An 18,986-nucleotide genomic window follows, 5' to 3' on the forward strand; every position below is an offset into this window, starting at 1 on the left:
CAGAAATGAAGAATTTGGTGGCCTGATCGGGCCACCAAAAAAGGTCGGATATTTGCCTTTGGGCCACCAAATATAAAAGTTAGTGTGGAGCTCTGCCTAAGGTCACTCTAAAATGAGTGAAAATGAACATTTTCACTCAAAAGTCACTCCAATTTCACTCTAAATTCACCGTTTTCTGTTATTCACTCCTCACATCAAAAGTAAAAACTTCCACTCGATTTCTTTTTCTTTTTCGGAGAGTAGAATATCACTGGTTTGAAAAATGTGTCCATAAAAACTTAAGACGGTTTAAGATAGCACAACAGACAAATTTGTATCAAAAACGAAATAATACATTTAATTTGGCGCAATACACTATGTCAACTTTGATGGCTGTCATCTTTTTTTTTTGAGCGGTTGATCTAAATTCTGTCTTAAACTGTCTATAACAAGATTGGTGCCAAGTTTCAAGCTACTACCTCTATTTGAATTTTTTTTTTGCTTCATCTCATCTGCTTTAGAACAATCTACTTTGAAATAATAGCGATCAGTATCGCCTGTGATGAGCTACCACTTAGTATGAAAAGTTAGTTTGCAGGCACAAACCCTTGTCTGACAAAGAAAAAGTCTGCATTTGTCAAGACTACTACACGCACCACTGGCACTGTTGCAAGCGCCAGTGCCAGTGGTGCGTGTAGTAGTCTTGGCGCGCGCAGACTTTTTTACGAACGACAAGGTGTTGGTCACAACTAAAGTGGCCATTTTTACATAGTGAGTTTTCAAGTTTGAGACATTATAACTCCTGAACCGAAAACGGTACTAACCCCTGATTTACTCCAAGTATTAATTATATGTCAAACAAAATTCTTGAAACGTTTCAAGATAATCCTTCAGTCTTTCTCTGATTTATGCTGAATCAAGCATTTTCATGATTTTCCTTTTTTCAGAAAAATATCAAAAAATGAGTGTTTTTTCCTTAAAATCTCAATCCAATTATCACAATCATCCACAAAAATGGTATCAACTTGTAGAAAATTTTATTCTCTTTCACATGACATCACATTTGTTGAAATCTGATGTTTCTATCGAATTATATCATTTAAATAACAAATTCAGTAAATATGGCGGCCATCTTGGACGCCATCTTGGATTTGGAGGCTTTCGCAACAAATTGTTTGAGGTAGACCAGTGGAATGTTGTTTGTTACAATAAAAACTTGAAAATAAGCATGGTCTACTTAGTTTGTAGAGAGAGTGCAACTCGACCTCTGTTTTTAGCTTTTGGCCCCCCGGTTATTAACCCGAAAATGAAATAGGGTTCGCTATTCCGAAGGTTCGTTGATCCGAAATGAAATAGGGTCCGTAACGGACCTTCGGAATCAACGAGCTTTGTTTCATTTTCGGATAACTAATCTTCGGAATAACGAATCTAATTCCATTTTCGGATTAATGAGCCTTCGGAACAATAAACCTTATCACATTTTCGGATTAACGAACCTTCGGAATAACGAATCTTCGGAATTACGAAGCTTCGGAATAACGAACCTTCGGAATAACAAATTGTAACTGGCGATTGTTGCTATTTTTCTCCCCTTTCTTGTGGAGAGGAATAACTTTTGCAATCTTCATATTATTTGAAACATGTCCAGTTGTGAGTGATAAATTTCTACTTTGTACGAAGGGATCTATTTTGGTGAAATTACGTTTTTTTAGTAGATAATTACCTATTCCTTCACAACCTGGGCATTTTCCTTCTTTTGTACTGAAAATAATCTTAATTATTTATATCAAATGTCTATATTATGTATATCTATATTTATATATATATATATATATATATATATATATATAATATCATGATGATGATGATTATCATTATTATTATTATCATTATTATTACTATCATCATCATTATTATTAATATGTGTGGTCAAAATATAGTTTGAGGGTAGGTATATCTGGAATAAAAAAGTCACCAAAATTAGGACACCGACAATGCTTCTTAACCCTCTATAGGTTAGTACAGAGAGATGGTTCTTAATCCTATCATTGGTACAGAGAGGGTTCACCAACTTCTTCATTGTAGGCCTATACAAATTGTGCAAAGTCGTAACATTGTCTGTATGATGAATGTGACATTTGTCTCACCACAACATTTTCATCTATAGTATCAAGTGTTTTATTGCAAGATATCAATCTGTAGAACTCGCCCTTTTAGATAGGATGTGACATGTTATCATGAAATCCAATACAAGGGTATCGCCTAAATACAGCGCTGGAAGACTTGGCACATTGTGCGGGTACATAGACAATGCACGGAAGTGCCTTGGTGATATTGTCACACCACACATGAAAATAAGATCAGCCACCCCCCCCCCCCCCTTGTTTTTCTTCAAAAGTTCCATTTCAATGTGTGGGCAAAGGTAGACCTACTCACTCCCCGTGACCTTATGATCTCATAGATTAAATCCAAGAGTCAGTCAATGACATAGATTTTTATTTCATTTCTGAAAATACATTAAATTTGTCCAGTATGACAAGGTATACTGTACTTGATGATTTTGTGATTAATCTGATGGTATAACTAAATTATGTATCTGAATCGAAACTGAACTTGTCATTGAAGTGTAGCCTCAGATAAAGTAGATACTGCTAAATAAGTTCCCCGATATGACATTGAAGTGTCTCTAATAGGGCAAAGTGAAAGGGGGTTCGGCCAGATTCATTTTATTGACAGGTGTACATGATATACCGGTATGATTTGTCCCAGATATACTACAGCATCCCATCATGCCGTCTGCTCTCAAAGGTCTCCTTGTCGTCCTGCTTCTCTCCGCCATGACGAAAGACGCCCAGGCGCACTGGTCGTGGGATCACTTCACTTCTTTCAAGTTTAACTCTCTCAAGACGTGGTTTACCTCAAGCGGGGAAAACTCATCGCCCACTGCCGGGCCTACAGTATTGCAAAGTAAATACTCAGTTATGCAGTATTCTTTAGGTTCAACGAGATTGATGATAATGGTCCGCGTACGAATGAAAAAAAGAAGAAGAATATTTCAAGTATAACTCATGACAATGTACCATAATATACTGTGCCGTTATCATGAAAATTATATTACTAATCAATTCCTTGATTTATTCTATCTATTCCGCCGAGAAACGTACACCATGTAAGAAAGTCATGAAAGTTATCGTTTTTCTCCGACCACATGGTTACATTTTTATTCCGAAAGTTGCATGGTTAATCTGAAAACGAAATAAGGTTAGAAAAAGCGACGAAAATTGAATTCTTCTGCTATTCCAAAGTGTAAAACATGTTATTCCTGCAATGGCTACATAACTTTGAAAAAATAATAATAATAGATAAATAAATAAATAAGTCAAATAAGATTAGGATTTAAGAATATGGCATAATTAATTAAAAAAAACATATGTACGAACTATAATTACAAGTTTTAGGTGATGATATAACAAACTCACTATTGGCATAACATTTTGTATTGACTGATTGTTTCGTGAAAATTTTGATCAAATTTTCAATCTTGTGCTTGTAAGATTTTTACTCTTTCCTGTCAGAATACCTCTAAGCTAGTTCGGAATCCCCTTCTGATAATCATTTTAGGAGGGTTTTATGTATGGATGTGTGAGTATTTGTTGGTGCGCCGGATTTCTTTCTATCTTCCTCTATACAGATAATACATATTTTAAACTGACAGTTTGCTCTCATTGCGATGGTATATTTGTTTATTTGAAAATAGCAACAACCCCATATCCTGGAGTAATCTTGTTTGGAGATTTCCTGACAACGAAGAATTTTACCGCAGAACTGAGTAATCCGACGTCCGCGTCATACAAGTCCTTGGAACAAAGTTTTGTTAAGGCGGTAAGCTCTTTAAGTCTTTAAGCTCCACTGTCGTAAGACTGCATGTGAGTTTCACAACACTGTATAAGCTCCATAACTATGTTAGCTCCATAACACTGTTAAAGGGATTGTACAGTTTCGGTTGAGACCTATCTTCACTTTATTCTTCAGATTTCTAAAGTTTTTTGGTTAGATGATGAGAAACTTTTTATGAAATATGAAAGAGCATGTAATTTTACGAGGAATTCAGCGTTTATAGTTGATAAAAATTGGTTTTGAAATTACTAAGATATCCAAAAAAGAGCGATCCTAATAAAAGTTGGGACCCAGCTTTTATTACGATCGCTTTGTTTTACTTTGTTTTTGGGTGCCTCAGCCATACCAAAACCGATTCCCATCAAATAAACTTTGAATTTCTCCTAGAATGGTATCCTCTGTACTATTTCATAGGTGGTTTCCTGGTATCTCGAAAAAAAGTTAAAAGCCAAATTCTCGTCTCCACTAATACTAAACTATCCCTTTTAACTCTGTCACACCATCAGCATTATAACATATCGGCTCTATCACTTTGTCATTTATACTCCATAACACAAAAGTTCCAAGTCACTGCGTATACTTTATATAACGCTATAAAGTTTTGTGACAGTCTCAGCCCAATATTATAGAGCTTTTAACTGGAGCTGGCAGATCCGTAATTCTATACTGGACCTCGCCAAATTCAGCATCCATGACAAAAATCTCCAAGAATCTGGCAAAAACGCAAGATCTATCACAATGTCTCTCAATTTAGAGATTCGGTATTGACATTCATAGTGACATATCATACTAGCATAGATCTAACATAAATAAAAAAGAGGGAAGTTTTCGTCTCAGTAATTCACACATTTTTTTACATACAGGTAGCCTTTAATACTAAAGTTTTCCATCTTGCGACAATATATCATATTCAGGCCACTATCAGTGAATAGTGACGCGTAAGATGTCGGTGACGTGAGACGTGTTTGGCTCGTGTCAAGCCTCATTCATCCATCACCAACCATGATTCATGGAATCATTATGATAGTCGATAATCCAAATTGTTTTCGTTCTATCCTCAGTTCAGGACTAACCGTACCCCAAAAAGACTTTTCCCCCGTGCAGTTTCCTCACTTTTATTCATTCTATATACATGTAGTCCCATATTCCTTTATAGTGGAAGCGTGCACTGACAAACGGCCCGACTAACCCCGAAATCCGTGGGGATCTGATTCGGTGATCGATCAGCTGTTACTACTGTATGCTATACTTCTGTTTTATATGTTAAAGAGATGGACAATTTAAGTTGAGATGGGGCTTCAGGTTTCCAAGGTTTCCAAGTTTTCAGGTTTTCAGATTTTTTGACGATATTTTTTTCAAGATAATGAGAAACCTCTTGTGAAAATAATGGAAGAGCATATAGTTCTAAGAGGAATTCAAAATTTATTTGATGAAAATTGGTTTTAAAATGGCTGAGATATCCTAAACAAAACGATCCTAATAAAAGGAAGGACCTTATACCTTTTATTAAGATTACTTTGTTTGACTTTGTTTTTGGATATCTCAACCATTTAAGAAACAAATTTTCATCAAATAAACTTCAAATTCTCTTAGAATTGTATGCTCTTTTGCATTTCATACATTGGTTTCTAAGTGTCTCGCAAAAAGTTAAAAACTGAATCCTCACGTCAACAAATACTATACCATCCCTGTTAACTTTATAATCACCCAAGATCTATTATAAGGAAGAATAATTGCCAGCTGGTCAGCAAAATAACCCAATCATGAATAACATGTGGAAAGCTACAACCGCGTCAATAAGCCTTGTAACAATGGATCTGTATTTCAGTTGTTTATGTTATACAAAGGAATAATAGTCATGAATGAATGCCGAAAGTACCGGTTAGGCATCACGAAGACTTGCATTAATCTCGGAGTTCTCTCAGTGCAATGAAAATGAAATGACAAACTTTCATGGTTTTCAGAAATGGAATAGAATTACGTAATAATTAGTAATTAGGTAATAAAACAACTATTCTTCTCGCAGCACAAACTAATCGGTCTGAAATATACTTGACCATAACTCTCCACATTGATTCTTATGCTTCACTATGACTGTGATTTTTAATTATGAAATATGCCACAAAGACGGAAGCAATATTATATGCTTGAGATCACGTACTTTATAAGATTTAAGCAATGACTGATAAGATCCCCGTGGTGATTTTGTTTTCAGATTGAAGACTTCTACCAGACCACGCCCTACTTCGATCTCCTGGATCGCGTAATCATTTACGAGTTCGGGTAAGTCATAAAATATGAAGACAAACGGGGACCCTCCTCTTCCTTTCTATTTGTCCACCCTCCTTTAACCCCCCCCCCCCTTTTTTTTTTTTATTTTTGCTACACTCGTAAAATATGGGACACGTTCCGATTTGAGAGTACTTACTTAAAATAATGGCAGAAAAGTAACGGTCAGATTATATAAGATACAACATCCAACAACGACTTAACATGCAATTCGATTTTTTTTGTTTTACAATAGTATATGAGGTTAATATCATGTGTAGGCAACAGTTGAACATGTTTATGATAATAATGTCTGTTCGTCTTGTCTGTTTTTTTCGAACGACATATAAAAAAACAAAAACAAAAGAGACCTACCGGATTTTGTAGAATGGAAGCCAAGCTTTTTTCTCTGCATTTAGAAACAGTTTTATTTGTGTGTGTGTGTGTGTGTGTGTGTGTGTGTGTGTGTGTGTGTGTGTGGAAGTAGCATTCAAAATTGTTAAAAGAGGAACAATAACACGACGTGGTAGATTTGCTTGTTATCTTCAAAGTATTCCAGGTATTTTACGGGCTGCTTTTGTGGCTGCAAATTATGGATCAAACAAATCGTTTCATCAGAACCCAAGACTGCAGCGGAAAATTGGACCTCAAAATAGAAAACTAGAACATCGTCTTTCAATCGCAACGCTTATGTGAATATTGACTGCTGTGTGTCTAATTTTCCAAATTTCAGATCCGTCAGATCGCTTGTTCGAGTACTCTTCGAGATTCGATTGGCTCAGTTAGACAATGACCAGGAATTGCCCGATGCGCAGGACGCCCTCATCGGTGAGGTTACTTCCCGTTACCGGATTGGCAACAGTACATTTGGCAGCATCGACGCTCAACTCGTCATTCGAACTAGCCATCAAAATAATTAGTGATAGAAAATAATTCGGTTTCAAATTATGAAATCAAGAAATTAAGTTAAAACAAAATATAATCACGATTTAAACATCTATTTAGTGCAGTAGTCGCATTAACTGATAAACGGTTCTGTTGTCAGGTAACACCACAAATATTGACTTCTACTATAGTATTCTATCGCTGCAGAAACAATGATAATGGCATTGTGTTAAAGTTAGTGTTGAAGCTCATTACAACAGAATGTTGATTGTAAACTATGAAAATTGCTGAAGTACTTGATACTGAATAAAGACAGCTCCACACCATGATGGCATTTTTGTTTTTATTTGGTTTTTTTTTTTTTTGGGGGGGGGGGGAAGGGGTAGGGATTAACTGAGATAGTTTGTGGTCTACTAAGAACCATATAAGATATTATCAACGTATAATTTGATTGACATTAGACACAAGAGGTGCATTGCATGATGTTATTTCACGCCTTCACTAATTTGACATTTTAATCTCAAGAAAATCATTGTCATCTATGTCGAGGTGAGAGATACACAATGCGTATCATTGATAGTCACTACACTTGTTAATATTCCAATGCGAAATGATGCCTTAGCCAACTGGTGACTAGTCCCGAGAATACTTGGGCAGGTGTCTATGGAAATGCATGTTACGGCAAAATCAGCCCGTCCTCAACGGGTTAATGAATGACAAGTCATGATTACTAAAGTTGACGTAGTGAATTGCGAACTGTGTTGTATATAATAATCATTAATGTTTTCCTGACATTTTCCAGATTAAATGGACGGTAAGCTTTAATTCTTGCAAGGAAGTGAAATTGCAATGTTTTTGTCTGTTGTGTTGCATGGTTAAGTTATTACATTTCAGTTCGACTCGAATAAAGCAGGACAATTTCACGTTGATATACGGTGGAAATAGGTATTTAATAAACACAAATGGGAATGTAATTGTTATTATCAACAATAATTTTCTAGTTAAGTGTATCCTAAATGAGTCTGAATGCTGTGAAACGAGATTGTTGTAAAATCACCGGATGTTTACTACGTTGTGAAATACGATTTCTCGCATATTTTACATTCGCTGTCTTCGATGCCCGGTCGGGTGATGTCCATCATCCCGAAGGTTCGTTATTCCGAAACACACAACTTCGTATATACCTAGATGTTCGCTAATCCGAAGATGAAATAGAGTTCGTTTATCCAAACATTCATGGCGTTATTCCGAAGGTTCGCTGTTTCGAAGGTTCGTCATTCCGAAACTGAAATAAAGGCTCGTTATTCCGAGGTATACGTTAATCCGAAAATGAAATAAAAGAAGGTTCGTCATACCGAAGGTTCATTTTCCAGGGGGGTTCGTTATTTTGGAAATTAAATAAGGTTCATTATTTCGAGTGTTCATTAATCCGAAAATGAGAAGGTGCGTTCTCATGAACATTCGGAATTACGAACTGTATAATATACGTTCTTGGGTTACTAGGAACCATACTTCGAACAATGAACCATCAGAATAACAAGCTAACCTTATTTCAATTACACCCCCATAAGGATACTCACTCTCACATCGGGGAGCTTTGCAATTTAAAAATTGAAATTCAACGATCTGGTGCAAAAGTTTTAGTGACACATTTAGGAAATTTTCAATAAAAACAGAAAAAAGTAAATATAAAATTAAAATCGTAAATCGTATACAGGTTTTAACGGGAGTGCACCGTTTATCTGGCACCTCTTGTTCCGCTTGTGCGTTTTCACTGTGTAAGCATAATTATACTGGTACTAAGTCTATGGATGTGGATAGCGAATAGAGTGGGGACAAATCATGTAGATCATAATAATGTCATGAGTATTCTTACGACAGGATACTGGTAACGACAAATGTAATCAATAAATATTACTTACTGATCATATTAGTTGAAAACCTAACATCGAAGTGCAAAGAAAGGGAGGTTGAAAACCCTTCATCCCAATGGCGTACGACCATGGTTGAGTTTGGGTCATACTGGCTCTCATGTATTATCTAGCTTATCCATTCACTCCGATTTAAGACTCTCAACCATAAATAGCAACGAAGCGGAGTGGGTGGGGCTCAACAAATCAGGGTTATTTGTATCTATTTGATTATTACTTTCAGATTTGAATTTAAAAAAGAAAGCACACTTTGACGTTGCATTATTTGGAGTTTGGAAAAACGCTTTCACCTTTATTTTTCACTTCTTTCTTTTCTTTATTTCGTTCTAGCAGAACTTGGTCGCCAGCTGAGGTGGGGGGTCAGGGATTCGTTCGAACCCTTTAACACCCCCCCCCCTTAAATATTGGCCTGTTTATTTCAATGCACTGTGTCATACAATTACACTAACAACGAACTGTTATCGCAGTTAAACAAATACACAACAAACGAGTCAGAATAAAGAATTCGGGAAATGGCAACAGTGTCACAAGAAACCAATAACTATTGGAATTAGGGTCACTTTCATGATAGGGTTGGGAAAGTTTATAGGTATTGGTGAAATCATTTACAAAATAGGACAATGATGAAATAATATCTGCTCTCCTGTAACGAGTTGTTTATTAATTTTTTAAACTGAGGGCGCTGGTCAAATTTGACAACTCTCCACTCAATTTTCTTACGCCTCATTGTCTCATTGTCCAAATTCAGAAAACCTGCACATACATTTTTGCATGCTGTCACTTTACCCAAGAGATTATCCCACTCAATAGGAAAGTCGTAAAACAAATATTAAGATTTTGTGTAAAACACAACAGGCCTAGGGCGAGTTGTCCACTACAGTGTATTTGTAATTCTGCCCAAATCTGACTGCTATATTTCAATTAGTTATAACCTCCTGATTCCTTTTTTGAAGTTCATTTTGAAGTTCACATTCATGATCAAATAACATCGCATGAGATGCTTTGGTTTCCTATATAAATAAGGAAATTGGAGATTAAAATTATAACGTTGCCTTGCCTGGCGATGCAACCTTTTCAAACAAACGTGCGATATCTTTGAAAACAATAAGTGAACATCACTACAAGACAATGAATCTGTATTATCTGGATTGGTTGGCAGCATGTTCTGGGTAGAAGTCATGCTTGAATCTGGTCTGTATCTCGACGTCGAGCCCCTCGATCGTCGCAATTGACCAGCTATAGCTAGCTTTGACGAGAGACAAGAGAAAATGTTCGCTCCTCCACCGATCGTTTCGCCATGCTCGCGACTAGTGAGGGCGCTCGACCTCTTTTCCGCCCTGCTCGTCTCTGCGAGCCGCAGATTGAGGATTATTATGTAATGGTCCAAACGACGCGTCGTTAGGAACTCGACGACTTAAGTTTGTCCAATCTCTCTCAAATTTTCGCGCACTTTCCCCTCTCGTTTTAGCACAAAAATCCTTAAAACATCATGGCCTTGATGTTTGGAATTTTTTACCAGATAACCTTAAACAATGTAGATCTATTAATCTATTCAAAAGACAGATATGATGTTTACTCAATACTTGTCCAAATATTAGAGCATGTTGCTATTTGGTTTTGTTTTCTTTTCACTTCTATAGTGAAAGTAAGGGCTCCGAACTGAACGTACACAACAAACATGAACATTAGATTCACAACTCATTTCACATTTTGCGCAATGCACTGCTGCACTTTTTTCTTTTTTTCCCTTCAATCTTCCCTCCCTCTCTATCGACACTGAGTGGTGATTTGTATACTAGTATTATATTCTTACAATGTTGTATTGTTTAGACAATAATTTCTGAGGCCATTGTCCTCATCAAACACTTAATTGCTTATGATGATGATCTCCTGCTGTATTTCTGTTACATCAAGAGTTGCTTAATTTGTCTTTGAACTACATATATACGGAAACCTATGTTTGCATAGATATATGCATGAAATAATGCCCGTTTGTTTTCATTTTGCAAATGTTGGATATTTGAATTAATCATTTATCTGTTTTAACCTCAGATTTAAATTATACTGTGCTCAATTAGTTCGTTCAGTAGACTTTGTATTTCATTTATGTACGTATGAAAAAGAAATTCAGAAATAAAATCAAAATCAAGTCAAATATAGATAAATAAGTGTGATGTAAATAGGACCCTACATCAATCATGCCCCCATCCCATCGAGAAAGAGAGAGAGAGAGAGAGAGAGAGAGAGAGAGAGAGAGAAAGGGAGTTTTGAAAATAGATTGCACAGAGAAATAAAAAAAAGAAAAAATGACCATGCGTGCTTAATGTGTGCGAAATGTGCATGAATCCCACATGTGAAGAAGGAAAACAAATCATGGACTTCTAGTAACCCCTAGAGCTCCCAAGAATCTTCAAAATGAAAGAAAGTTAAGAGATGAATCCACATGAGCAGGCGATCCAAATTCACACAAGGTTACAAATCAACACTACAGACGAGGGAATTATAGTTGGTATGGAGAGCGGCGATGTTCCAGTGATAGGATCAAGAAGCTTTTTGAAACTCAGTGTTACACAGCTACTTGGTACTGAATTTTGGAAGCGTGAACAAGACTTATGACGAGGCTTTACCGTGTACTTACTGAGATTAGAATGGTCAGAACCGAACTCAGCAATGGGAAAGTCTGTAGGGCTTACTGATTTTCCCTGTAGTCCAGATTTTATAATTATTGTTCAGCCTTTTGTATGGGAAAATTGTCCTTCAGGGCTATAATATAGGAACAAAACACAAACACAATCATACACACACAAAATGAATGTATATGGATGCACACATGTTATACAGGCAGACAGACAGACACACACACACAAACTGGAAAATGATTAATGTCAATCTGCTGAAGTTTTAGAAAGGGACAGCATTTTCACTGAATTAGCTATTTTCCTTCTTGATTTTGAGAACTCTGCATAATTTGTACAGGTTTAATTAGTTTCTGAACAGACAATGAATTCAGGGATGCCAAGTTAAAAAAAAAAAAAAATTATGAGTGAGATTTTCATGACTTGGCATCTCGGCATGCGAATGTGCGCGCGAGCGAGGGTGTGGGAGGGGTTCCACTTAAGTGACTATTTTTTACTTATTTTGAAAGACAAAAGGTAAATATACCTTCATTTGTAACTATCACTTTAATCTTTTGAGCTATGCTCATTATTGTAGGCCCAAGTTGCAGACTTTGCCCGATGCGTGAGAAAAATGGGTGCCATGCGTGAGATCGTGAGATGGCCCCTAAATGCTTGAGTCTCACGCAGAATGCGTGAGACTTGGCAGCTCTGTGAATTAGCATACCAATGGATGAGGTATATTGGTATAAGTATATTATGGCAGTATCCACATCATAAAAAAATAAAACCCTCAGCAAACTGACAATTCTGTAAAAATACTCTAGTTTACAGCCTAAAAATATGTGTTTAATGATTATGTCAATGCAAAAGTCGTAAGGTATTAAAGCTGAATGTGTCTAGAATAGCCTCATTCTGCCAAACACTTTGTATCATAACAATGCTGAAATCACACACAAAGAAACACAAACACACAGTAATGCACATCTTGTTTTGATCCATTTCTTGTTTTTCTTCTTCACCTTCCAACTCATCAGCTTATCACATTAGAATACAAAGGAAATATCACTTATCTTCCATATGTTATCTGAAAGTATAATAGCATGATCATTGTTAATTACAGTGTTGATTACAAATGTGCATAAAGTTGAAAGTATACATATCTCTGAAAAAAAAAACCCAACAACAACAAACAAACCATGAAACAATAAAATCAAAGTCTGGAGCAGTCTGGAGTCTGACTCAGGGTTTTTGTCAGGAAATTCATGACCAATGACATTTCATTGATGCTCAAGAAAGAGACAGTTGCCATGGTTACCAGTCTAATGGAACATCCTGTGATGAAGTCACGATAAATGCATGCAAGAAAGAGAATGACAGATTGAGAAAGAATGAGTCAGAGAGACAATAAAAAAAGAACAAGCTTTCATCATCTGCAGGTAAATGTATAAACTTTTTGTAATGTTGATGTTGACATTGGCTTTTTGAAATGATGATAGAGATAAGAAATATTGCTATTCACAAATAAAAATAAAAGTGAACAGATTTCTGTCACTAGAAAGATGAAGACTATTGATATCTAAAGTCCAAGAAATGTGTTGTGAAACTGCGAGATGGCGAACATTTTAAATCAAACAACCGATGTGCATAAATTACTGTCGGTTATGAGAACATATCATCTCGTAACGTCATCAATGTTTTTGCACTTTTCACTGTGTGTCAGTACAGTTTTTAGTGTGTGAGCACTTACGGGCACAGTACACACGTCCAGTGACCTGCGCTGTTAGCAGCAGAGTGCGCATGCTGTGTGTACAAGAAACTTAAAGGCATGATATAGGATTGGTGGAGATGAAGATTGGGCTTATAACTTTATGTGAGATACCAAGAAACATTTACAAAATAATACAGAGCATAACATCCTAAGAGGATTTCAAAGTTTTGGATATCTCGGCCATTTCAAATCCAATTTTCATCAAATAAACGTCGAGTCCCTCTTCGAATTACATTCTCTTTCATTTTCCAAAAGAGGTTTCTCATCTCAGGAAAAAATGTTAGAAACCCGAGGTTAGGTCTCAACCACAACTATACGACCCCTTTAAGGAGAAACGCCCGGCCACTGGTTTCCATAGAAACGTAGGCCTATCTTGCACTAGATTACCAGGAGACTGTATACACAGGCTTTCTCACACCCCCCCCCCCCTGCTGAGTTAGTGTAAAAAACAACAAAAACACTTGTTTTATTCTGTAATGTCCTCCTGAGATCCTCTTAGAAAGGGGGACTCTAGACAGGTGATAATATATACTTTTATTTATCTATTTTTTTTTTTTTTGGGGGGGGGGAGGTAAGTTCAGATTTCTTGTTTTTGGCAAAAACACATTACATTGCTTTAAAAAAAAAAAAAATTGCGCCACTCTTTGCCAGGGGTATCACCACAAGGAGTCACATAACGGCTTTTTTAAGCAGCTCTGTTCGTCATTATACTCTAAGCTCTGTGAATGCTTCAAACTGTTCAGGGAAGCGCATGTTTGTATAAGATTTCACACAGTGGCGGATCCAGGGAGGACCACACCGGGCGCACGCCCCCCTTTATTTTTTGTTGAAACGAAAGAAATAAAAAGAAAAAAAATGGGGGGAGGGGTGTGCGCGTCCCCCTTTAGTTTTGTAAACGCGTCCCCTCTGTACGGAATTCCTGGATCCGCCTCTGTTACATGCTGTATAAAAACTTCATGAAGAGTCAGGTCGCTCACCTAATATTCTCCCCGAGGTGGACATATAGAAGGAATTAATGCCCGGGTTCTAAGTCTCTTGGCTGCAGACTCGTCATGTGAAAAATAACAAATGTTCAACCACCTCCAGGTATTCAAAGGAACACACATATAAAGATACAAAGAAGACTAATTGCAAATCCATGGTGAGTTTGATGAAAAAATCAATACATTTAAAGATATAATTGTTAATACTATACAACTATCTGCAGCTAATATAAAATATATTACAGGCACAGAAATGGAGAGAATATGCATAAGAATCGAATTACAGTGTAAATACACAATTGTTGCTATCTACCTTTCACATGTTTGCGTTCATCATTTCCTTTTCTAAACATGCACAAGACAGGACACACAGACAATTCTACTCTAGTGGACTTTTGCCTGGCTGTTCAATTTTACAGAGTCCGCTCTATTTGAAAGGGACTCATGCAAATAAAAACCAAAAATGTCAACTTATTTGAAGTCTTTCTAGTGTGTACCCACATCCTTTAAGCAACTTACAAATGATATATTTTTATTGTAACAAGTTTCAAAACATTTTAGGCTCTAGCCAAACAAAATCACCACTAATAAAGAGGCGATATGATTTCCGGAGCTATCTACGAAGGGAAACTCATATTCAAATACACATTAACTAAAACAGCACAGTCTGTTACTGCCAGAGTGGAATCTATTACACAATTACTTCTATTACCATTTTGTTTGTTTGTTTGTCTGTGCCAATTTTTGGTGAACTTTGCTTATTTATGATTTTGTACATGAAATTTTTTCTTGAACAAAATCTATTGACTCTATTAGATTTTTTTTTTTTATGTGTGTCTGTGATTACTTTTGTGATAGCTAAGATGAGAGCAAAATTCACCAAAATTTCTACATCACAACAGCATTTCACATTCACAGTCTGTGCATTGCACATGGTTTGTGTGAAGTGGTCCATTATTCTGCAGTATTAATACACATCCACAGATATTCTCCTGCAAAATTTGAGACCACTCTATGGACGGGCAGCATTCTGCTGGACCTCTGCCAACATAGCCAAAAATAATACACAATACTTCCAGTTGAGTTAGCAATTACATAACAGTACAAGATATTGGGCAAACCTCCTTTCTAAGTCTGCCCTCCCCCACTATCATTCTATAGCATACATATCACATTTATCATAGAACCCCTGAAATCAGAAATTCATTTCTTTTTAATCTAAAATTTGCCAGAGATAAATAATACTCCTGACATAGTTGAAACATTGCAAAATCTTAACAATGATGAGATGAAAAGGCAAACTTATAACTTTAAAAGTGGGGGCCACTATGATATGGCACCCAAAGCATACTTTTCATGAACTGAAATACTATGGGCATGCGCATCAATTAAAAGATTGTAGACACTTACATACATGTATCATACATAAGGTAGAGAGAACAGAAATACGGAGAAAAACATACAATGCAAGATAAGGCTGGAATTCTATTTACAAATGTACCTGCACTAGAAGATGAACTAATAATATATCAATGGCTGCCTTAGTTGCCACAACATGATACTTTACAGGTGCTAATATATATAACCTTGTTTTCGAAGTCATTGCTAGAATTCAAAAGCATCTTTCAACATGACAGTTGATGGAAGAAGTAATGAATGATATTACAAATAATTAATTATGATACAGTGCATGCTCACAGACTTACATTTGCTATACAGGTACACTGAGGTCAAACAAGACGGAAAAGGCCTCAAGAAATGATCTAGATTGCTCTTTATTTCCAAATACTCGTACCCAATGTATACGATGTCACTCAGTCTACACAAATTTTGCCTATTCTGCTTGCAGTTTTTGTTCTTTTTCATCTGTCTGTATGTTTATTTGTGTGTGTGTGTCTGGGTTTGTGTGTGTGTGTGGGGGGGGGGGGGGGGAGGAATATAGGCAAAATACCTATCTCACTAGTCATACAACCTATTTTTCTTCCAGTACCACATTCTCAAGACATCATCTTATTGCAATGTACACAGGCAATTGCGCCAGCTAGGTAATCTAAGTGTACACTCGTGATGTTCAGTTCAGCCGAAGATCCTACCCTATAACAACACTGTAAAAGTGAGTAGCAGGGATGTTAATATCTCTTTCCCCATTCAGTGCCAGGGACTTCTCACAGTGTGTACAATGCTACCTAGGGTTTTTTGTGCCAATCTGTGATCAAAGCACACAAAGGCTTAATGCTTTTGTGGAACAAGACTCTCCTGGATAGGTCTGCAATGTTGACACATTGTTGATTGAATCTTTGTGGATAGATGACTTCATAACAAACCTGCATGGCTGAGTTAAGACATTGGTGAGATTCTGGCTTGAAAATCAAACCACTGCTTTACTATGCTGTGCCAATCAGCATGCACACTGGCAATTATGTCATTAAAAAAATGATGAAAAATGCAAAATCTTGAAACATGTCTTCAATTTATAAAGATGTTAACTTGACAGCTACAGAGTATGTATCTTGCAGTTTTCATGACGAGTAAGACCAGGCTGGCACCAGCTCATAATCTCACTCAGCCATATTATATTCACCTCTGTCAGCAACTATGACAACCTCCTTGTATGCTATGTTAATAGCATTTTGAGGGAATGGCCTCGAAAAGGATAAACAGGCTTTTTGAGTTGCTGTAATGACACTGCAGCCAGAATGCACCATGCATAAGTTCTCATTCAAATCAGGTTAGCACCCTCTAGTGCCATTTTCCTCTAATTTGAGATGTACAGAAACTTTCTCTACAATCTTGTCCAGAATTTGTGCTGGTGGAAAGGGTATTTTGCTGGCTATGAAATGCATGACATGCCAAATGCATTGACTAGATTTAGATTATGATCAAAACTTATTACTGTGATCATGTGACATGCTGAACTATACCATGAACAGAGCTGATAATATGAAATGAGACAATTCACCTTAATCATGAGACAGTTGTGTCACATTAAAGGGTTATTTATGTGAGACTTGTCTTAAATACAAGGAATGACTTAAAAAAAAAGGAAAAATTACATCTTCTCATCAACAAGTGGTAACTCAACGATGATGCAATGAACTTTGCCTCAAGTGTGTGCAATCCAATATCAACACATATTCATAGGGTCCAGGCAGAACCAAATATTCTACGACAAATTTTGATAGTATCTGGGCGACTACACATTTGATTCTCCTTGCACCAATCAAAACAAATCGCTGCAAAGACATGTCATTGAAAGCTGAATTTCATTGACATGAGTAAATAAAGCAATAAAATAAATCACTACACAGGTACTAGGACTCTCCTTTAGGTTGTCCAATTCCAGCCAGTCATGCATAAGAAACAGATATCGATTGGCAATGAAAGTGTAAATGGGTGCTGGTAAAAGGGCCACAAACCAATATGAAGATATTTTCAACCGCAATTGAAAATACTTCACAATTATGCTGTTGCTTTTGATGAGAAGAAAAAAAAAAACCCCATAAGCGCATGCTTGAGAATGCGCTCCTTATGCAAACTCCTCAGAAAGAGATGCTTTGCAATCTAACTGCGTGAAAATTAAGTACAGATCTTTCCCACCGACTCTCATATTGCATCAAGTCAGTGGGCGCCTGGTCGCACTCCATTATTATCGTACAATGCTTGTCCACACACACACGTGTCTTACTACCACAAAACCCCCGCTTGCGTAAAACTTGCCACAAGTGCTGTGTATCATTATAGCTCATTCCTTCTCATCCACCGCAGGGAATTGAGTAGGTGGTGCCACACTGTAGCCACTGGTAGTGAACTGGTGGTGGATATTCCTGCTATCAGAAAGCAAGCTGTAACTGGGTAACCAATCTGGGCTGCAATGGTTTGTACCACAGATTTTATGTGAAGTGTCAGCATATGATATGCTCAATGTGAGGACTCAACATCATCAGCCAAACTGTGGCATATCCCAAGTGTTCTACTATCCTAGATAGGAGTAAAGCAGGTAGGGAAAGGAATAGCGATATGTTATAGGTAAGTATGGCGTATTCTGCTGTAGACAGAACCATGCCACGTCACATTAATGTTTCCTTCCGTGCTGCCAGCATTGAAAACAGATCTCAGCTACGACACGCCTGCCTCTGTGCAAGTTTTACGCAAAGGGGGAAGTGGTTAACGACTATCTTGTCTACTACACAAGCTTCATCTCCGCACTACCTTGCCTTTCATAGTTTGTATATTTACAGACGATGATATCAATCATATATATTGAGTCTCATTACTTGATATATGAATAAGGTATATAAATGCACAGGGGTAAACTCACACAGGGATTGCACTGGCATCTCTCTGCAGGATTTTGGCATACTCAGACTTAGACACAGAATAACCTGTCTCACATCCATCATTACGCACTGCATTTATCATCAAGTAGATTCATCTCAACATCTATCTTTTAATGGCCAGGAATGGATATGAAAACTACAAAGAACGGAAAACGCCTGAAGACAGCTTATTAGATTTTGCTTGGTTTCTTAGATAGCAGCAGATGTCTAGACACAGCTGACTTTTCATCTCCTCACAATGATGAATAACTTTGGAACAACCCATATAAACAAATCCCACTATATTCTGTTCTCTCCCCATTCCTCTTACTGAAAGATAT

The 18,986-nt window shown here is 36.9% G+C and overlaps 1 long non-coding RNA gene across 1 annotated transcript; it reads left to right on the top strand.

The window, feature by feature from the left end:
• The first annotated feature begins 2,881 nt into the window (after positions 1–2,881).
• Positions 2,882–7,014, top strand: LOC139714426 (uncharacterized). Its single transcript, XR_011709696.1, has 4 exons — positions 2,882–2,946; positions 3,737–3,861; positions 6,092–6,159; positions 6,878–7,014. It is a non-coding gene; the product is annotated as an uncharacterized lncRNA (long non-coding RNA).
• Positions 7,015–18,986: the final 11,972 nt, after the last annotated feature.

Source organism: Diadema antillarum, unplaced genomic scaffold, assembly GCF_040938485.1.
Source record: "Diadema antillarum isolate AM-2024a unplaced genomic scaffold, OU_Dant_1.0 scf00000045, whole genome shotgun sequence".
Lineage (NCBI taxonomy): Eukaryota > Metazoa > Echinodermata > Echinoidea > Diadematoida > Diadematidae > Diadema > Diadema antillarum.